A 23,583-nucleotide genomic window follows, 5' to 3' on the forward strand; every position below is an offset into this window, starting at 1 on the left:
TTATGACCATTTTTTTCTTTACTCAAAAATATAACAAGCAACAAAATTGAAATGTCATAGCAATAGACCAGATTTGCTTCATATAATGAAAAGATTAGAGTTTGGGCCATAGACTTAATAATTATAACCGTCCGAATTTCCTCCTTCATATCTATATTTTTTCCCCATTTGAATTGAATAATTTTAAAAAATCTGAATGATTTGGACTTTAATTTTTTTTATAGCCTCGTGTTACTTCTGTTGCCGCAATTCTCATGGTATTGATATTATATGAAGCCGATGATCAAATTATTAAGATAAAATGTCTGGAATGGTTTTTGTTCACAATTTAGAATTCAATTATTTGAAATAATTTATTAGCTTTATTACCCATAATATTTGCAAAAAAATGTTTAAAAATACATGTAACATTAACATTGTGATTAATACCGCAAGAAAAAAAAATGAATTTGACCAAAATAAAAAATCAAAAGTTTAGACCGAATTCCTCTGCTTCACAAAACATTGATATTTTCTCCTGTCTATTTTCTTTATATAAGGAAATATTCACTTTTTAAATTGATATTGAGTTACAAATTCATTATTTTAGTCTATAGAACATTTTTTGATTGAACATATTATACTTTATAAAATTTCCTTTCTGTTTTCTAAAACCTGACTAAACGTTATCCTTAAATGTCAAAGTAAACTGTCAAATGTAAAAGTCAGCGTCTTCACAAAAGTCCATTTGTTGCACTTGTATTTCATTTATCAAAGATGAAAAACACTTGAAAATAACAGGGATTGCCCAAATGCGCACTTACTTTGTGACATTCAATGACAAAACAAGCAAAGGAAAATTCGAAAACTATTTTATTTGGCTGAATGGGCCACGGCCGCTGAAATGAGGGAGCCGAGGCATCAATATTCTGCCTTGTAATGGCATCCCTAAAAATGCAAAGGGAACCTTGGGAACAGATGTTCACCTTTCGTGACTAGTCCAAAATGCACACAAAATATTCAATTAAATGACAATAAGTTCCGAAAGCCTACTGGTGAGCCTAATAGCCGCAGTTCCCTTGATTGTTGGTAAAGGCTTACACAAAAAGGGCGACCGTGACGAGGTGTTCTTCTATAGACTTGAAGTCAGCTACACAAACACTCTGAAAAAATAAAATACAAATACGGCAGGAAAACAATTCAAAAAATGCAAAGGAAACCATGGATTATTTACACTTAGAAAAAAAAATAGAAACGCACACTTGCATTTTACCTATTTAAATAATTCAATTATTGGTTGACATGGATAGGGAGGGTGGGTGAAAGTTTCAGCTTCGACTGATGACACAACGTGGTGTGACGTCAAATTTACTATTGGGGTAACACTAATAACCCCGGGAAAGAGAGGAATAATTCTATACGGGTTGGCTAACATACACTGTCAACCGAACCCGATCAAAATAAAAATATAAAAAATAAGGTACATGTATTTCACTTTGCTAAATGGCTTTAACGTTGATTGGTTAAATCCCATTATCAAAGATGAAAAACACTTGAAAATAACAGGGATTGCCCAATGCGCACTTACTTTGTGGCATTCAATGACAAAACAAGCAAAGGAAAATTCGAAAACTATTTTATTTGGCTGAATGGGCCACGGCCGCTGAAATGAGGGAGCTGAGGCATCAATATTCTGCCTTGTAATGGCATCCCTTAAAATGCAAAGGGAACCTTGGGAACAGATGTTCACCTTTCGTGACTAGTCCAAAATGCACACAAAATATTCAATTAAATGACAATAAGTTCCGAAAGCCTACTGGTGAGCCTAATAGCCGCCACGAGACCATGTCAAACATGGTCTGCGCCACCAGTAAGGAAAGCGTGACAGAACTTAAGTAAACCACCCCCTCCCCAAGAAAAAACTTATTTTGAACTGCGATATGTCTAAAATAAATTCATTACTGATCCTAAAATACCATTAATATGCAAATAACTTGGGGGCAAAGTATTGACCAAATAAGCAAAATTGTTGTCAGCAATTCAATGCAGTGCGGCAAAATCACTGCCCAAATACTGAGTAAGCGAAAATATATCGCCAACTAAAGGACTAGTCACAAGCAAATGCAAGGTGCCAAATTACATGTAAGTAAATGACTAGCACTATGACCCCATAACTAGTCATAGCGCAGCCATGGCCCAAACTCTCCCTGTGCTGGTAAAACCTGGAAAAACTTGGAACCCTTGCTGTAACCTTTAACTGCATCACACCAATATGAAGACTTGCTGGTGAATTTTTTTTCATTTGTTTTAACAAAGCCTGTTTTAGATGTAATAAAGATTTTAAACTTCAATTTCTTAGTACCGGTATTTGCCTTTAAAGTTGGAGTAAAAACGCCTGTTTTCTTTGCAATTTCTACACTACATGTCAGCGAAGAAAAAGCCCAATACCTATATAAAGGATTTAATTTTAAAATTTATGCGGGAAATAGTGCGGAATTTTTTAATTGTGGAAATATATAAAATTGAATAAACATTGCATTAACATATTACAATGTATTATATTTTAAAACAACTCTTACCGGTACTCTGATTCTCTCCTAAGAAAGTCACCTTCTTGTGTCCTCTGTGTATTTTCAAATGTCAATCTTTGATATCGGCAAAACATCACATGATATTTGAACTTGTTATCGAATTGTATCGTTAAAATGATAATATACGGAAAGCTACAATTCTACGATGTGTATTGAAACAGAAAAAAAAATCCACAGTGCTCGGTAGTTTACTTGTAAATCTTTTTTAAATCAAAGTACTGAAAGTACTGGAAAGCGCTAAGCATTGTTCAACTAAATCCGCCTCTTGATCGCCTTGACTGCTACGTTAGATTAAACCGAGTGTAAGTTTTGTTACTTAAATAAAGTCTATAAAATGAAAAAAAAAACAACAACAAAGTGTTGCATTTTGGATCCATGTTTCTGCGATAAAATTGAATTTATATCAATATTACAGTCCTATTTTTTTTCTTCTGACTTGCCTTATTTCAGATTAGGTATAAAACTCTGCATTAGCTGGAAAGTTTTCTTTGTTGTTGTTTTCTTTGGGGGGGGGGGGGGGGGGAGGGGTGAAAAATTTTGAATACAAAAAAATGTTGCTGATATCCTTCTCTTGAATGTAAAGTAGAGAACACAAAACCTTTGAATGAAATTTTGAACAATATGTATAATTCTACTCTCAAGAATATGGAGAATATTTTTCGTACTAAAATTCAAAATTGGCTGTCGGTGACTTTATTTGTTATCATCGGTCGCAGGGGTGATCTGTATAATGTGTTTGAAAGTGTAAAGGGAGAATTGAGTTATTATTTTTTATTTGTTCCATCTTTAATGGCAAAATATATTAGGATTATGAATTAACGATTTTAAAAATGACATTCATGTAATATTTTGTTTGAACTGTTTTAAGCATATTTTAATATTTAATCCTCATCATAAATATTTATAAAGTTAAAATTTATATAAATAAGATTTTACAAAATAAAAATTCCTCGCACAGGACCTTGTAATATATACACACAAACATTATAAGACTTAAATTCTGGGTAAATAAATAATGAATTAAACTTTTAAATTTTGTTTTGAATATGCTACAGTACAGGCAACGCGGATCCCGTATTTCCCGCGTCCCCGCCGCGGTATAATCACAACGCGGTATTTGGCCAGGTAGACAGGTAAACCGCGTTCCCTCCGCGGGAAATTCATCACTTACCTGTCCCCGCCGCGGTTTAGGTCTCACACAAGGAAATAATTTCCCTATATATTACTATAAAACTTGAATTAAATTATTTAATTTATTAGACTCTCAGCAGAAAATTCATGAAAGAGAAAATAAAGATTAATGCGTAAACAAAAATTTGAGATCAGAAAAAATATGCCTTATGCGGCTTTTAAGAAAGAAAATCGACAGTAAACATACCTACCCCGAAATGCACGTGGGATTCACATGTTGACAAACAGCCTACACACCATCCAGGAAGTTGCATCATGCGCACCTGAAAAAAGAGTTCCTTTTAATTCAGTGGGATAATTCTGCTAAAGAAATGATATTCCTAGTACATGAGTCCAATTTTAATACTGTAGGCCTAAAACAAATTGCCAAAAATGAAAAAAGAAAAAAAAAATTTCTCTATATATATGGAACTTCAATTGACTAAGTTCATTTTGATTGGCTATTTCCTTGCGTAAGACCTTTAAGACAATTAAAAGTTAATTAAATTAAATGAAATTTGCACAAAATGTCTCCGAGTTATTTATCTTTCATATACTAGTGCGTCAAAATTTATCTTTGTCCTTAAGGGATGAAAAATAGGAGATAACTCTTCCTAACAGATTATTGAATTTTAGGCTAAATTTCTGTACAAATTCATCTTTAGCATATTAATTTCAAAACTTGAAAAAATTTAATGAGTGAATTATTGAGAAAAAAAAATTTAATGAATTGAAAGCTGAAATATTGTAGTTTTTGGCCATATGCTAAAAAATAATTTCAACTCTAATTAATGAGCTCTAATTAGCTAAGAAACAGGAAGTTAACTGATTTTTAAGGAATTAATTAGCAAAAAAGTGAAAATCTTAATTCTAAAACAAAGTCAGAGACTGGAAAAAATGGTTTCAAAAGAGACTTCAATAATGTACCTTGGAGCTTTGATAACAGTGATCACTGATTAATGGCTGGTGATTAAGATAAGGGGTTCTTAAGCAGTGGGGGGTGATGAGGCTTTTCCATCAGTCATCAAAGAATGGAGTTTCTCTTAGAAGACCAGGCAGCTCTAAAATAAATAAACAACACAAAAGTTTCCAATACTTAAAAATGTGCACCACATACAATAGCATATTCTTAGAAAAAGTCTACAAGTATACAGTTAAATAATTACCATGCCAAAGAAAGGACCAAAATGGTTGCATCAACATCAATACAAAAAAGGAAGTATTCCTCACAACAAAGGCCAGAAGAAAATAGGGACCACCAGCCCAGTCCAATCTCTAGTTCCCATAAGAAGACTAAGTAAAAAAGAGTTTCAGGACATGGTACGGCCACAGAAAAATGGGGTGTTTACAGTTATCGATGCCAAGAGCCGAAGCAGCGAGATGAAGTTTTTACGACCCGGGCCAAGTGAGGTCCAGCCAGTGGACACCTACATGGAATCTGTGTCAGATGACCCAAATTCAAAATTATATAAGGTACTTCACCAAGAAAAGACTGCTAAATTGTGGAACAAGGCATTCAAAGAACACTTACAAAAGTTTCCTGACTGTGATGGTCCACTGGACTGGAATCAGCATGGAGAGGAAAAACGAGGCCTGGCATGGATTCTTTCCATTCGATGTAAGAAGTGCCACTATACCAGTCACCGCGAAAAGCTTTACGAAGAGGTGAGAAGATCTGGAAGGGGACGAAGAGCTGCACAGCTGAATGTGGCCATGGCTGTCGGTCACCTGGGTACCAGTCTTACAACAGAGGGTATGCGTGGTATGCTTCTTGGTGCAAATATTGAACCTGCGTCAGCCGCCAACATGCAACAGACCTGCAACAAAGTGGGGAAAATTATAACCGATGTAAATAAACAAAGTATGAAGAAAATTCGGCAGAATATTCAAGAACTTAATGAAAAATGTGGACTTCCGGATACCCCCATCAGAGCGGAAGGAGATGCTCGGTACAATAATGCCACCTTCAGTGCCATTGGGAAAACCCCATTCCAAGCTGCCACCCAAGTGACGTATACCGTAAGTGAAAATGTAACTCAGAGGAAGAATGTGGTAGCAGTTTTCTGTGGGAATAAACTATGTAAGAAAGGCGCACACCTACGCAGCAAAGGAAAAGAGGTTACCTGCCCAGGACATGAAGACTGCACTGCAACCATTCCTCCGGAGACCACCATTGGAGACGAGAAGAGATGGGCCGCTAATTGTGTTGGTGAGTTACAGAGTGATGACCGGCCTCTAGTCATATCCCATTTTACCAGTGATGGAGACAGTGCCGCTGCATCTGGTGCATCTGAAAAACAAGGACATGTGATTGAAAACCTTAAGGACTTGCGTCACTTCTTTGACTCTCAAAGAAAACAGACTGCTAAGGCTCCATTCAGCAGTCACATGTTTCCGGAAAGAACCAAGGCCATAAGAGAATCCATGCAGCGAAGATTTGCCTTGGACCTGAAGCTTCGATGCAGGACAGAGTACGAGAATTGCTACAAACACTACTCCGGCGACTTACCTTTGATGAAGCGTGCTATGTCTACTGCGGTTGGTTCCCTCATAAACTGCTACCAGGGACAGTGCGGGAAGTCCTGTCAACTCTATTCCTTTTCCTGTCGTGGACTGAAAAGCAATAAGTGGAAATCTTCAGTGTTGCCTAGTGACTTTGAATTAAACATGACAGAAAAAGACAAATGTTTGTTAAAAGACTGTATAAATTTGACTTTAGGACAAAGTAATCTTGATAGAATCAAATATCATACTTGTACACAAAAATCTGAATCTGTAAATAGGGCATATTTAAAATCAAATCCAAAATGTATTACAAGTAGTAGAAATTTTGAAAGTAGAATACATAAAGTTGTACACTCACTGAATAGGGGTCATGGAAACTCAACACTAGAACTTTGTGAATCTGTAGGGGCACCTGTTGTAAAAGGAAGTAGAGTGGTCCATCATCTAAAACAACAACAAAATAGACAAAATTACTTTAAAATGAAACAAAAACTGTTAAAATATAAATTTCAAAGAAAATACTACAGATCTAAAAGATATCAGCTGTACGATAAAAAATCTAAAGACACTTACAGTAAATCATTAACAGATCCAAAATTAAAAAGGAAGTTGTAAGACTGTGAAGGGGGGGGGGGGCATTGATGATATGTACATGCATTTCAAATGTATAAAATTTGTATTTAAAATATATTTTGTGAACTATCTTACATGTAATAATTGTTTTTATGGTTCATTATGCATTGATTATTTTCAACTGTGTAAATGGGGAAAATGTGGACATTTGAATAATGTATTATTGTATGTGTAAAATGTGACATTTTGTTATACGAGAGAGTCTGTACATGTAAAAATGTTATATTCTTTATTATTTAGCTCATTAAAATTATTTGAATTAAAAATCTTGTTTTTCTTACCTGTGTGATGAACACAACAAAGGTTTCAGAGGTATTTGGTAGAAATATGGGTATACGGGTGTCAAAACTGTCCGTTGGTGACAAGACTGCATGCCGCATTGTTTATCCGCCATTATTGATCTTTTCAAGGGGAGACAACTCCTGAAATCAGAGAAATTTTAGTGAAAATGAGGGTTACCTGTTTCTCTTTAGGTCTCACACAAGGAAATAATTTCCCTATATATTACTATAAAACTTGAATTAAATTATTTAATTTATTAGACTCTCAGCAGAAAATTCATGAAAGAGAAAATAAAGATTAATGCGTAAACAAAAATTTGAGATCAGAAAAAATATGCCTTATGCGGCTTTTAAGAAAGAAAATCGACAGTAAACATACCTACCCCGAAATGCACGTGGGATTCACATGTTGACAAACAGCCTACACACCATCCAGGAAGTTGCATCATGCGCACCTGAAAAAAGAGTTCCTTTTAATTCAGTGGGATAATTCTGCTAAAGAAATGATATTCCTAGTACATGAGTCCAATTTTAATACTGTAGGCCTAAAACAAATTGCCAAAAATGAAAAAAGAAAAAAAAAATTTCTCTATATATATGGAACTTCAATTGACTAAGTTCATTTTGATTGGCTATTTCCTTGCGTAAGACCTTAAATCATCGATCAATTACTGACAATTAGTATCGTAAACAAACGGGAGTTATCTCCCCGAATTGTAATTTGCGAATTTTCCCTGTAACAAAAAAAAAAACAAAAACAAACAAAACAAAAAAAAAACAAACATACAAAAAAAAAAAAAAAAAAAAAAAAATGTGTGTTTATAAATAAATTTTGCTATGAATAGAATTTAACTAAGAAAAAATGAGTTTATTTTTGTTTCTAAAATTACATATCAATCTTTGAAATTGATTAGAAAATCTTATTAAATTGTTACGTCTTTGCAATTGGTTAATTATTTTGTGTTATTAAGAATATATATCAAGAAACAAAATTAAATACTAGTAATTTTAATTAGTTTTTTTTTAATCTTCATATTATATGCAAACTGTAATAAATGTTGAACTCGGACTGTTTAAGTTTCGATGAACGATTTTCAGCATTCATTTGAAAAAAAAGATGTACATCTTTTTAAAAATGTACATCTTCATATTGTTTATTAATTGATTTCGATTTATTGTATATAAAATGTACAGGCTTTTTCTTAAAGTGTCATATTACCGGAAAACATCCGATGACGAGCATTTGCAGTTACATGTAGTGGGCACGTGGACTTAGATTTTCTTTATCCAAGATATCAAGAAAAAGTTCTATTCTTCTTTATTTCTCATCGTTTATGTTCTGTTCCCAAATTAAGTTAATTTAATTAATTAATTTTCTTTAATGTATTTCCCTCTTTTATATAAATGTGCAGGCATTTTTCTCAAATTGTCAAATGACCGGAAAGCATTCGATGACGAGAGTTAACTTTGAGCACGTGAACTTTATACAAGAGATCAAAAAAAATATCGTTTTTCACCTTCACATAAACATGTTTTACTTTCTAATACAATGTCTTTCTTTTTAATTTTAATATTTCTCGATTTTCGTGTTCAATAGATAAGGTAGGATGTGCAGGTGTAATGATAAACTTCACAGACGAAATTATAGTTTATATTAATAAATATTCAATGCAAAAATTCATATATTTTTGTTTTCTTTGACAAATTCTGTTTCCTTGTGTATTAAGTATTTGCCGCGATCATTTCCTGTGTATAGGGATTAGCAGTGCCTGAGCAGGAAACGACATGCCCTGGGGATTTCACACCTGTCTTATAGTATACCTTGGGTAACGCTCGCTGGATGTGCACATCGTTGTCTAGCCATTCAACAACACATTTGATTCATTGTTTCATTATTATTTCATCGATATCATTTTCAGATGCGATATTAGTCTTGGAATTTATGTCATATTATTGTTGCTTTTTTTTAAACGGAGTGTATAAAAAGAATTAAAGTAAAAAAAACTTTTAAAACAAATTAATGATGTATTTGATATTAATTAAATCAAATAATGATCCATTACTATGTTATTTCGTGTCTGTTTATATCTGTACCAGTTAGAAGATTGAGAGAGAGAGAGAGAGAGAGAGAAGAAAAATATCACAATATTAAGGCACATGCATGATCGTTTTTCCTCCTTTTTGATCAGTATATCAGTTTCTTAAGTCCAGCGAATAAAACTCCCGCTGATTTATCAGTTTATTGACCATTTGTGGAATTTGTCTAAGTTTTATTGTCATTTATCGAGAGACTTGTTTATGATCCACTAGACAGCGTCGTTCCCTCCGGGCTTCTCATCCGCTTCGAGTAAGCTCCACTCCACACCAAACTTACCTGAGGAAAACCGAACGGTTACACAGACATCTGAAAACTTGAAGCATGGCAACTTGCAATTGCTGATTAAAATAAGTTAATTTCTGTGTTGTGTGTTCAAATATTCTAAGGGCCCATATTTGTGTTTGTGTTTTATTTGAACCGGAGAAATCTGAAATTTGTTTATGTTCTTAAACATGATTTTAGTAATTTTCGAAAAGAGCAGAAAATAGAAATACATTCAAATACTAGCTATGATATTATTGATATTCTGAATAGAAATACCTGTGATTATTTTATTAACAAGAATCCCCCCTCCTCCCCAAAAAAAATCGTCGATATTTAGTTCATAGTCTTACAGTGTAGCGCATAATAATGAGCAACGGTATTCCTACACTTAGGCGTGTTTTGTTAAAATTTAATTGTAATTATGTATCACTTTCTATCATCGTTTTTCATGCTATTATTTATAACAGACATGAATACAGAAGTAACGGTACTTTTCTAAATGAAACCAAATGACTGATATAATCTCGCAGATAAATAAACACATAGCTACATGTAACTGCAACTGCACGGGCTAATTGTGAACACCGGATTACAGTGCATATAAAGAGAAGCGATATCATGGCATTCTTTAAATTTTAATTATACCTTTTTAGCAATTTGAAGATCATTTGGAGTGACATTATTGATTTTGAAAATAAACTTTTAAGTTAATATATTCGATAAATTATTCGACTTTATTTCATCCTATACTGTACATGTATAACTGTTAACAGACGTTTTTGAGAAATATTTACTTTTGAGTGACCATTGGTAAAAAAAAAAAAAAAGAAAGATGTTTTTTTATTAAACAATTTGATAAAACTTAATAATGAATTTTTAAAGAATCCATGTAATGGTATAAATCTATTAATATTAATGTGGTCGTAATCCTCCCCCCCCCCCCCCTCATTTCGACACGATTAAAAATCGACAATGCTTTACAGGTAAGAACATCTAAGCTGAAGAATAACGGTAGCGGGCCCCGCCGCGGTGTAAACACGGTCTCAGGTAGCACCGCGATCAAAACCCGCGACGGTGTAACGCGGAAAGGATTAATACACCGCGGAGGGGACGCGGTCTAATACGGGATCCGCGTTGCCTGTACTGTACACTTGAATAATATGATAATATTTTTTCAATATTTCACATTTATTGTGATACCAATCCAGCCTCGTGCAGCATGTTGCTATCATCATGTAACAAAAATCCCCGAAGACTTTATAATTGTGAACACGCCCCTCCCCCTTGATATATTCAACCCCAGGGCTTGTTTAACATTTTTCTTAACAAATTATATTTATTACACTTAAATATTCATCATGTGTACAATATGAAGGGGGATTCCTGTCCACAATTACCCGTAATCCTTCATCTCTGACTCTCTCACACATGAATTATAATTTATTTTTACCGAAATTAAAAAAAAAACTTGGCCATTCTGTTTCTTGTGTTATATTTGAAGCAGAATTGACAATACATTTTTTTTAAATAAAAATATTAAATCACATACTCTTCTATTTAGAAAAAAAAATCACATTGAAGTTTGTTTGTATTTTTCTTGAACTCATTTTGGCGAAAATACTTTTTAAAAAATGCTTCAGTCAGTTTTTTAACATCCAATCGTTCAGTGAAATGGATTTTTTGCATCAAAATATTTTGTTACAAATAAAAAGAACAAAACAAGTATAGACTCTATATAAATGCGTTCAAGTTTGTACTGCTAAAAGATAATGTGATGCTGTGAAATCATTATAATTGATTGCCCTCTGTGTAATGCGGTTTGTTCCCATCTCGCCCTAGTTTAAAACTTAGCATTCACATTTCGCCTTAGTAAGCTAAGGTGAAATAATGTGATGAAGATTGAATATATATTAGCATCAAGTATTTTGGGGTATTACATTTATCATTTCATTCACTGTATTCATAAATTCCCATTAACTGTTAAATTCAATGTTAAAAAAATTATCATTTAAATTTTTATATCAACCCAGTAATAATTACAAATGCTAAAATTCCCATTTCGCCTTTAGTACTTTTTAACTTTTTCTTACCTGGATTTCACAGTAAAGGCGAAATGGGAACACACCTTTAAGTGTGATAAGTGTGATAATAAAAATCCTCGTTTGTATAAAATTTACATTGTTTGAAATAAAAGCTTATGCAGAAGAGGGAATGAAAAATTATGTAACGAAACTACAAAATGTAGATACAAATTAGATATAGAAGCTAGTTTAATAAATAATTTTTAATGAAATTATGCTTCTAAAAGATTTAATTACAATTTGAATTTTTAATACTCATTGCTATTTTGAGCTTAATGAGACTTAAATACATGTGCGCATAAATCTTTTCGGTATTTGTATTAACATATAAACATGCATGGTCATTAGTTTTTCGAATAACCACTACAGAGATTACATGTACATTTGTGACATAATGAGTGTTTGCCCGTATACTTATTAATACGCTCCATATTGTTCAGAGATAAGAACCGCCCTTATTCCTACCGCAGGATTTCCGTACATATTAATATCAACTGTACCAATTTATAAACACCTATTATGATAACTCCTACACTAAAGTAGCGGACAGAGTGTCGGGGATTGTTAGACGGCTCAGTAGAGTTACATAAATTGCTCAGCGCCGCTATATTATGTATCACTCCGCGTAATATAGTTCGTCATTTTGAGAACATAATATACAACATTAAAATATATGATTTATATATAATCACCTTTAAAAGGAAGCATATTAGAACAAGGAGATAAATTAGGTCAACAATAGTAGCCCTTGCAAAGGCATTATATAACCCATGTGTTTACATAATTATCATTATTTATAGAGGGCAGGTCAGAGGTGCGTTCAAGATCTTAGTGCTAGATGGATATTAGGTACAGATACGAAATTTGAATAAGAATAGCAGCCACGTAAATAATATACATTATAAATATTTATGCTAAGTTTGAAATCCTGTAATCCTACTTGGATAACACGTACTTTGCATCTCGCGACATGCTGTATTTACCGGTATACTAACTGAAGGAATGTCCTATAGCTAATCGTAAAGTCTCGTGACACACATTCAATTTTTGCATACATCAGTTATAGATGAAATGATTGTATAATAGAATTTATTTTAACATCTTAACGAGCTGTCTTTTCAAATCAACTGGGTATGTAGCACATATTAAACTATGTGTAAGTTTACTTAGAACTAGGGTATTGAGTGCAGCCATGATATATGTAGTCGGTAGAGGGCGTTGAATAAAAGATCGTGAAAATCTGAAGACACCCTATAAATCGCTTAACCTTGACCTTAACTTTTAAAGAGTTAGGGCTAGTGCTTTCATACTTTACACATTTAATTCTTATGACAAGACCTTTCATTAGATAACAAGAACGTTGACCTTGACCTTGGAGTTTGACCCACTTTTAAAAAAAATGAACGTTGGCCATAACTTCTGAATGGTTAGGACTAGGGCTTTCATGCTCAACATAAGTATTCTATGTGGCAAGACATTTCATTTGATACTATATACATTGACCTTTTGAACTTGAACTTGGAGATTTTTGTACTTATTTAAAAAAAACTTTTACATTTGGTTACTTTTAAATTTCACAATTGTTTTCCAGTGAGAATATCCTACTTCTGGTACTATTTCGTAAAATTTGCATTTAAGAAAAGCTTAATCTTTGCTATGTTGCCATACGGGGGCATCAGTGTTTTACAAACAAATCTTGTTTGTAAACTATACTTCCTCTATTTTGGATTGTTTATTGTTTTATTTGATTGATGTCTATATTTAAAAAATGAAGTCATTGAATGCAAGACTCTGTTATTTTAATGCATTTCGATAATGAATGTAACCAAAAATGTTTCTCATTTTGTTGTAAAGTCTTTTAATATATCTGAAAAAAATATTTAACAAAGAAAATTAGATGCAGTTACTTTAAAGTTGAAGCACACAGTACTTGCCATGCAGCACTGTTACATATAAAGCATGCTAGGAAGAAATCAAGGGAACATCAAAATGCACAAATGGATACATTTTCACACTGATTTTTAAAGCTTACAAAAAGTAATAACGCGACATTAATATATACAAGTTGAAATCACTTGTATAACCTACTCTTTTTTGGATTTTTTTATGCCACATTACTTCACACAATTATCTGGTAAATTCATAAAATCTGTCCTGTTTTTAGATCACAGTAATAGATTTCAATATTAAAAGGGCATATCCTAGTTAAAATAAAAAAAAATAATCAATGAAAAAATAAAATTGTTCTTCATAACTTTTTTTTCTGAAAATTGCCCCTGCTTAAAGCAAAATTCTTCTCTCATCAGTTTAAATTTCCAGGTCTTTGATTCTATATAAATCAAGCGCGGATCCAGAAATTTTTTTCCAGGGGGGGGTCCACCCAAGTCAGAAAAAAATCCAATCCCAGAAATTTCTTGACAAGCAAAAAAAAAAAAAAAAAAAAAAAAAAACAAAAAAGATGTTAACTCGCCCTCGCCTAAACGTGACAAACCAGAGGGGGGGGGGGGGGGGGCAATGACTTTTATTGCCACAAATCTATCAGATTTCATACCCATTTCACACATATACATGTTCACCAGGGGGGTCAGCGTTTTCCAGGGGGGGGGGGTCCAAGGTGACATTTCTCATGCTTTAGTATATACATTTTTTAACCGTGGAAATTCCAGGGGGGTCCTGACCCCCCCCCCCCCCGACCCCCCCTCTAGATCCGCGCATGTAAATTCCATATGTTATTAGTACCATTACTAATGTTCCCGATTTCAAGAGCAGCAGCATTTTCAAGTTAATGTTCATTTTCTACATGTATCTCTAAAGATTTTTAAGATTCAAAATGACCTTGACAGCAAACACAAGTTATCATTGAGTCAAATGCCGACTGAATTTTTTTAATAATTGTTAGTCCATTAATTTCACATTGCATTGACGACGGATTTTCCGTTATTCCAGATCATGACAAGGAGCAAATGGCGGGTGTGACTGGTCAGTAGGGGGTGCTCAGTCCTCCATGGCACCTGATCCCACCTCTGATGTTTCAAATCAAGATGTGAGACACGGAGACCGGTCCTTCAAATGAGACCGTATAAACCCAATTAAGTCACTTGTCGCAGTAGGTGCTGGCACAAAAAGGATCCCTAACTGCTCAGTGGCTGTACGTCTCGTATATAGGACGAAAAATCTCTCCATCGGCAAATCGGTGGCTTCTCCTTGAGTGTAAAATGTTCGAGTTGGGCGTTAAACAACATACAAACAAACAGATTCTTCTGTTATGTTATTGTAATGAGTCTATTAAAAATCGTTTATTCATTTGCATTAGTTATGATAAATCAATATTGCACTGGATTGTGCAAGACTTCATGGTTTTAAATATAAAATCAAAATAGTGCATTGCATTCATTTATCAGAAATCCTGAATTTGAAAATTAATTTTTCATAGTACTGCTAGAAGTGACCGTATGGTTTTACAACAACAGACATTCTTTTCTTATTATATGATTGAATAATTTCCACCTCTCTGACTGGCTGAGATCCAACTATGACGTTAGAAAAATACTACGTACGTGGTATTGACCTGCACGTGACGTTCCAGGTGAATACAAGGATTTATTTCCTCTACATTGATCTAAAAATAGATCGGAAAATTCCAAATTGATACAAGTTGTTTAGGAAAGTTATTTAAACGACTATGACTTTTTTCATGTGAACAAAACATAACCGAATATATATTTTCGGATGAGGGTGGTAGGACGGGATGCAGGGAACCCCTCCAAACTTTTACTGAACAATAATTTTTACTTTTTGGTAGTTAGTTTTCCCTGATAATACTTCTTTCTTTCAAAATCTATCCTATACAAAAGACAAACATTTTATATTTTTTTTTATAACTAAAATAATTTTTTGAAAAACAAATCATTTCAGATTGATACGACTGTTGGGTTTATTTACATTTTAAGTTTGCTTCTCTCTTATATTTGGCTAGGACTGATAATTAATTAAATACCAACAAGTTATATAAGCTGCATCAGTTAATCATATAATAAAACAATTATTGTTGTTTTTTCGGTCAATACAATGATTTAGCCATCTTCGAAGTACAATTTTCACCTCGCCCTTCGGGCTCGGTGAAAATTGTACTCCTCAGATGGTTAAACATTGAATTGACCTCAAAAACAGCAATAATTGTAAATGTATTATATTATTTTCCTAGTAAAAACATTCGACTAAAACAAAAATCTGAATCCTTTATCGTAGTTTAAAAGTCATACATAGAGCAGTTTGCTAAATATAGATAACAACGGTCAGTGGATTAATCTCAGCAAATGCAAACTACATTTATTCATTTTCACACTGATTTTTAAAGCTTACAAAAAGTAATAACGCGACATTAATATATACAAGTTGAAATCACTTGTATAACCTACTCTTTTTTGGATTTTTTTATGCCACATTACTTCACACAATTATCTGGTAAATTCATAAAATCTGTCCTGTTTTTAGATCACAGTAATAGATTTCAATATTAAAAGGGCATATCCTAGTTAAAATAAAACAAAATAATCAATGAAAAAATAAAATTGTTCTTCATAACTTTTTTTTCTGAAAATTGCCCCTGCTTAAAGCAAAATTCTTCTCTCATCAGTTTAAATTTCCAGGTCTTTGATTCTATATAAATCAAGCGCGGATCCAGAAATTTTTTCCAGGGGGGGGGGGTCCACCCAGTTAAAAAAAATCCAATCCCAGTAATATCTTGACAAGCAAAAAAAAAAACAAAAACAAAAAAGATGTTAACTCGCCCTCGCCTAAACGTGACAAACCAGAGGGGGGGGGGGGGCAATGACTTTTATTGCCTCAAATCTCTCAGTTTTCATACCCATTCCACACATATACATGTTCACCAGGGGGGTCAGCGTTTTCCAGGGGGGGGGGGTCTAAGGTGACTTTTTTTTGCTTTAGTATATACATTTTTTAACCGTGTAAATTCCAGGGGGGTCCTGACCCCCCCCCCCCCCGACCCCCCCTCTAGATCCGCGCATGTAAATTCCATATGTTATTAGTACCATTACTAATGTTCCCGATTTCAAGAGCAGCAGCATTTTCAAGTTAATGTTCATTTTCTACATGTATCTCTAAAGATTTTTAAGATTCAAAATGACCTTGACAGCAAACACAAGTTATCATTGAGTCAAATGCCGACTGAATTTTTTTTAATAATTGTTAGTCCATTAATTTCACATTGCATTGACGACGGATTTTCCGTTATTCCCGATCATGACAAGGAGCAAATGGCGGGTGTGACTGGTCAGTAGGGGGTGCTCAGTCCTCCATGGCACCTGATCCCACCTCTGATGTTTCAAATCAAGATGTGAGACACGGAGACCGGTCCTTCAAATGAGACCGTATAAACCCAATTAAGTCACTTGTCGCAGTAGGTGCTGGCACAAAAAGGATCCCTAACTGCTCAGTGGCTGTACGTCTCGTATATAGGACGAAAAATCTCTCCATCGGCAAATCGGTGGCTTCTCCTTGAGTGTAAAATGTTCGAGTTGGGCGTTAAACAACATACAAACAAACAGATTCTTCTGTTATGTTATTGTAATGAGTCTATTAAAAATCGTTTATTCATTTGCATTAGTTATGATAAATCAATATTGCACTGGATTGTGCAAGACTTCATGGTTTTAAATATAAAATCAAAATAGTGCATTGCATTCATTTATCAGAAATCCTGAATTTGAAAATTAATTTTTCATAGTACTGCTAGAAGTGACCGTATGGTTTTACAACAACAGACATTCTTTTCTTATTATATGATTGAATAATTTCCACCTCTCTGACTGGCTGAGATCCAACTATGACGTTAGAAAAATACTACGTACGTGGTATTGACCTGCACGTGACGTTCCAGGTGAATACAAGGATTTATTTCCTCTACATTGATCTAAAAATAGATCGGAAAATTCCAAATTGATACAAGTTGTTTAGGAAAGTTATTTAAACGACTATGACTTTTTTCATGTGAACAAAACATAACCGAATATATATTTTCGGATGAGGGTGGTAGGACGGGATGCAGGGAACCCCTCCAAACTTTTACTGAACAATAATTTTTACTTTTTGGTAGTTAGTTTTCCCTGATAATACTTCTTTCTTTCAAAATCTATCCTATACAAAAGACAAACATTTTATATTTTTTTTTATAACTAAAATAATTTTTTGAAAAACAAATCATTTCAGATTGATACGACTGTTGGGTTTATTTACATTTTAAGTTTGCTTCTCTCTTATATTTGGCTAGGACTGATAATTAATTAAATACCAACAAGTTATATAAGCTGCATCAGTTAATCATATAATAAAACAATTATTGTTGTTTTTTCGGTCAATACAATGATTTAGCCATCTTCGAAGTACAATTTTCACCTCGCCCGTCGGGCTCGGTGAAAATTGTACTCCTCAGATGGTTAAACATTGAATTGACCTCAAAAACAGCAATAATTGTAAATGTATTATATTATTTTCCTAGTAAAAACATTCGACTAAAACAAAAATCTGAATTTTTTATCGTAGTTTAAAAGTCATACATAGAGCAGTTTGCTAAATATAGATAACAACGGTCAGTGGATTAATCTCAGCAAATGCAAACTACATTTATTCTATAGATTCTTTTTTCACTTTTCATAATCATTCTTCAGACGACAAAATTGCACTACGCTGGGCAATTATTTACAGGGAATGAATAGTGTCATACCACTATGACGTTTTTCCTAAAAGTAAAGTGTGTCACTGATATACACAGCATAATGATTCTGCTGCGATATCACATATCTTAAGGATATCCGATCCTCAGCCAGGAAGGATAACTCCAAAAATTTATGTTTAATCCGAAATGCATCAAAATGAAGCCTGAAAATGAAATTTTTTTTTGTAACAAGTTTTGTTTTATTCACCTTTATAATATACAAGATTTTTGGAAGTCTAAGAAAAGTTCTTGTAAAAGTTATATGTACCCTATAAAAGGGAAAAAAAAATTAATCCAGTTTTAGAGAAAGAAAATTTTCTTGAATGAGCCTTAGATACAAATGCTTATTACTTATAAGCATGATATGAAATAAGTGATTTGTGGTGTCTTGCAGTGATAGCAAAAGCCTTATATATCATGTATTATAGAATACACGAAGGAAATAAAAGACAAAAAATATCAAATAAGTATAAAAATCATGACAATTTCTCTGAATGCTTCGATACCTATTGTTTTTTAACCTAAAATATATTTGTTGATTTTAAAATTTGCAATTAGAAAATGCATTGCTGATACATGTATACTAATTCGCTTTTTCTGCAAAAATATTGGAGATTTAACAATTTTCCCTTTAAATAATATAATTAACTTTAATCCTTAATAGCCATTCTCTGTAAGCATTTAAACTCTTATATAGGGAGTGTGGCACGCATGGTCTTGGATTTTTATGAAACTTGGCATACATTCCTATATTGATGTATGTACCTAAAATTCATAATAAAATGGTTGCTATGGTCCATGGTTACCATGGCAACCAACATACATTTTTCATGGCCTAAAAATCGCTAAATTTTGATGAAAAATGACCCTTTTTGACTTATTAAAAGTCTTTAATGGAACAAGATCTCAACGTGACTTTACCTTTTTGCCAAAATACATCATTTTACAGTGCTTTAGAAAATTTTTAGTATTTCAGTAACTTTTTCATCATAGAAAAAATATCCCTCATTTGTAGGTAGGATTTTTCTTGTGAAAATTGTAGATTTTAGGCTCTTTTGAAAAGCCTGGTATAAATTTTTGCGGATAGTTTGGAAAAAATGAATACATTGGTTTGAAAGTCCACATGTAGTTCTAATATACACTGCAAAGAACTACTTGGTATTCATATTTAGTTTTCTTGTTACCATGGTTACTAACTTATGCTTTTTTCAAAAATCATAGAAAAGTACAATACGTAGATACAATCAGGGTCCATGTAATTGCCTGAGTATTTTAAAATGGATTAAATCAAATTTAGATATATGGTAAACAATAGCAAAAACAAAGCGAAAAAATCAATTTTCATGACTAAGGGTCAAAGGCCAAGGTCAAAATGGCCGATTTTGATAGATATTTAAGAAAACTAAACAACATTTTTTCTGTGTCATAACTAATATTTGTGTTTTAAACAACAAATGAAGAAACAAAGTTACAGTTCTAGTCAACAATAACTAGCATCATATGAATGTGTGCCCATATGGACAGAAGGTCAAAGTTCAAGGTCACAGTGGTATATAAAGAACTATGCACGCTAACTCTCAATTCCCGCCTACATTTTGTTACCATTTTATTCAATATTAGTGGCAATTTAGCCATAAAATCTTTATTAAATATAAAAAAAAACAGTTAAATGGTATTTGATTCATTATTTTAATACCAGTGCTAAATATTAAATTATCCCTTATTCCAACTCTTGAAATAAGGGGGGGGGGGGGGTGTGAGTCGATGATATTTTCCATTGAAATCGGACTTTCAAGCATCACCATATTTTGAAAAAATCTTGGATGTGATTAAATGTTACGCAGATTTTTTCTCATGTTTTACACAAATAAGTAAAACATACTAGTATACATATTAATAAAATACACAGTTTTAGCTGTTAATCACTTTGAAATTGGGAGAAAATAGGCATTTATTTTCGTTTTTTTTGTCTATAAAAATACCCCCCCCCCCCCTGCTTTAACATTTTATTATCATGGGATATCTTAAGAAGCCAATGATCTTTTTCAATTTGAGTTTATACCACAACTTGCTTTGGCTTAAAATGACCCCTATTTATTTCTAGGTCAAAAGGTAAAGGTAGAAATAGACATTGTTTGTATGCAAACCTCTCATTTCCGAGTGATATCTCAAAAAGCCTTTAGGTTAGCTTAATTTTTGTTCATAACGCTCTTTGGTCCCGCCCGCCCCACTTTAAGTGTCCCATCCCCTACCCAACCACCCTCCGACACCTCCCCCCTCTTAATCTACAGAAATTCTTATCTCCTTAAGCAGGGGACACATATTCTTTGAATTAGCTTGTTAATAATGCATTTATACTCGGTTATTCGGAATACTGGTATTGTTAATGTTGTATCCTGACCTCGATCCCGCATATTGAATGTATTTTATTGAAAACTGGTTTTACATTCTCCCTTTAGCTTGATGTATAATGTGAAAAAGCTTACATAAGTACAGTTTTCAGGTTTAATTGATATAAAGGTAGGCATTTAAGAATATTGGACGACTATACACTTTCCATATTGAGTGCAAGGCTTCTTGAATGTAAAGAATTGCGCTACAAGCGGGTAAAGACACTCTTCTGCTGTTTTAGTAAACTAATCCTTTGCTCCTAAATGTACATTTTTTAAACCATATCTAACAAGCCAAACTTTTTAAGTGACAGTCAAAATGTGTTTTCCAGTGACTTTTTTTCAGAGAAGTTGACGGAAAAACTAATTTACTTTGAAATATCATTCTTAAAAAAATGAGATTTTAGCGATGTTGATGGTAAATATTTCAACACAAATATGCCTTGATCTACGCAAAAGATCTGATATTCCTAAAGTTTATAATAATCTGTTGAAAACATCTGCTGGACCTGTTCGAATAATCTGCTATTGTGCTTAAATTCATTGTTTTTTTTTGGGGGGTGTCAGAAAATTATTTTCATTATTAATAAAATACTGCTAGACAGATTTAATATTGTACTGCTATAAGTTTAAATCATAATGTATCTTAGTCCAGAGAAATGATAAACCGTTAACTTTAAATTTGATTCACAGACAATTTGTATTTCTATGCAACTACCTCAATCATCAAAAAAATATTTTTAAGTGGTTAACAAAACATTTTATACTTGTTTATCCTGTTTAAAAACTACATAATATGTCTGCGTTTACTATGAGTTAGGGGACGACCTTTGATCCAGAAGGGGGGATTAATTTAGGTCTATTTTCATGGCAGGACATATCATTTATTTCCAAGATGTTTTTTAGGGAAAATTATTAATTTTCTTCTTCACAGAAAAAAGTCTTAAGAGCAAAGAAAAAAAACAATATATAAAATGCCCAAACTCTTTTTCATTTAGGAAGGGGGGGGGGGGCTTGAATAGGTAATTGTATAGGTAACAATTTTCTAACCCATATATAATATGTATTATACCATGGGTTTCAAAAAATATTGCTGAATTTGAAATAACGGCCTTTGAATGGGTATTGTAGCTATTATTCAGTATAATCCTCAAAAAGGGTCATCTTCCTTTCAGCCAAGGACATATTCAGTTTTTTAAAAATTATTAATCTTTTATTCTTAACATTCAGTTTAAAAATTCATTTGCTTTCTAACGCCGTATTCATTGCAATAAGACACAGTAATTCTTTTAAAAAAAGCAAATTCATAATACAAGTTATTCTGATATTTCAAGTTTATCTTGAATCCCGTTTTCAAACTCCTTAGACCTTGAGACTTATGCTTATGTACAGAACTGATTTCCTGAACTATGTAGTCTTGCTTGTACATTTCACCATTTTTCACATATCAAAATTATTCTTTTGCGTGTAGGATATAAACAGAGGCTAAAATTTGTATGCAAATTAAATTAACAGGAAAAACAGTTGATTTTACTTGAATTCCTGGATATACAGAGCTGTATGCTGAAAATATGTAAACAACTTCCAGTCATTTTTGTACAATGATTTTTTTATCTTTCTCACTGAAGAGCTCACAATTATCAAAGGGAGATAATTCAATTTCAAAGTTATTGTCTGCTATTTTAATCAAAGAATTCTCATATTTATAGAGAGAATACCAACAAGGTTTTAACATGCCTTTTAAAGTAAGATGTCATATTTCTTATTTCTGTGAGTAACATGAATTGAAGTAGCCGCATTTCTTTAAAAAAATTTCCCAAATATTGCATTTTTCACAAAAAATCTACTTTAGACACCGTTTCCATGGTAACTACTCCACATTCATATGATCTAACTATATTTTTTGAAGTAGTTTATGAGGTGGTACTTTCCAGCCAACTTTGAAAAAAATCTGTGACTATGCGTGCCACAAAAGTTTAAGTGGTTACAGAGAATGGGTATTAACTTTTTAGAAATACTGTGGATAAATTTACATAACTTTGTGGATTCAAAGATACTTTTATGAGTATTTTTGTTTACTTAACTGCTAGTTTTATAAACTCTGACTACCTAAATCACAATTGAACTTTGGAAATTTAATCTAAAGTATAAGGTTATTGTCCCCTTGTCAGTTTGCCAAACAAAGTGTAGTATTTCATGTTGATTTTATCTTTTTTATCTCAATTATTTGACAACCTTAGATATCGATTTATGCAGTTCCCATTTTATGAAATCTTCATTTATATGCGTTTTCAGAATATTAATTGAATGCAAACCGTGATAGACTCTAGTAATTTTTGAGGCACTAAATTCATATGTTTAAAATAAGCTTAATTTGAACTTACTTATTACAATTTTACTGCTTGTCGCATTATTTATCCATTAGTTAACATGCATAACGTAGATGAAGTGTATGAAGTATGAAGAAATGTTCATTTGGCGAAACGCTTAAATAATAAAGAGAAGTCAACTAAATCAAAGGAGAATCTAAAGAATATGAGTAAAGAATATAAGAGAGTCATGGATAAATATATTAAGGAGTATAATAATGGAATTTCAGATAAACTCAAATCACTACAAAATGGAAAACCGAAAGAATATTGGCATATTTTAAATAGCTCAAACCCAAAAAATAAAACAAGTGTTGATATAGATTCTATGTTTGATTTTTTAAAGAAAACAAATGAAAGTATTGTCACAGATGATGACATAGAATTTAACTTAGACTTAAGTAATGACAGTATCCTTAATCAGTCTATCACAGGTGAAGAAATAGAGAATGCAGTAAATATATTAAAAACCAATAAAACGCCAGG

At 32.8% G+C, this 23,583-nt stretch overlaps 1 long non-coding RNA gene across 3 annotated transcripts; it reads right to left on the reverse strand.

The window, feature by feature from the left end:
- Nucleotides 1–3,760: 3,760 nt before the first annotated feature.
- On the reverse strand, nt 3,761–7,814 carry LOC134259079 (uncharacterized). Of its 3 annotated transcripts, XR_009990277.1 has the most exons (9): nt 7,543–7,814; nt 7,160–7,300; nt 6,604–6,689; nt 6,250–6,353; nt 5,864–6,030; nt 5,272–5,557; nt 4,907–5,178; nt 4,668–4,801; nt 3,761–4,024 (listed from the first exon to the last, which is right to left on the reverse strand). It is a non-coding gene; the product is annotated as an uncharacterized LOC134259079 (long non-coding RNA). The 3 variants fall into 3 exon arrangements; XR_009990275.1 differs by lacking the exon at nt 4,907–5,178; XR_009990276.1 differs by lacking the exon at nt 4,907–5,178 and having other exon boundaries at nt 7,539–7,814.
- Nucleotides 7,815–23,583: the final 15,769 nt, after the last annotated feature.

The sequence above is a fragment of the Saccostrea cucullata genome, unplaced genomic scaffold (genome assembly GCF_032062105.1).
Source record: "Saccostrea cucullata isolate Sc308-1 unplaced genomic scaffold, CSIRO_AGI_Scuc_v1 ctg1611, whole genome shotgun sequence".
Classification (NCBI taxonomy): domain Eukaryota; kingdom Metazoa; phylum Mollusca; class Bivalvia; order Ostreida; family Ostreidae; genus Saccostrea; species Saccostrea cuccullata.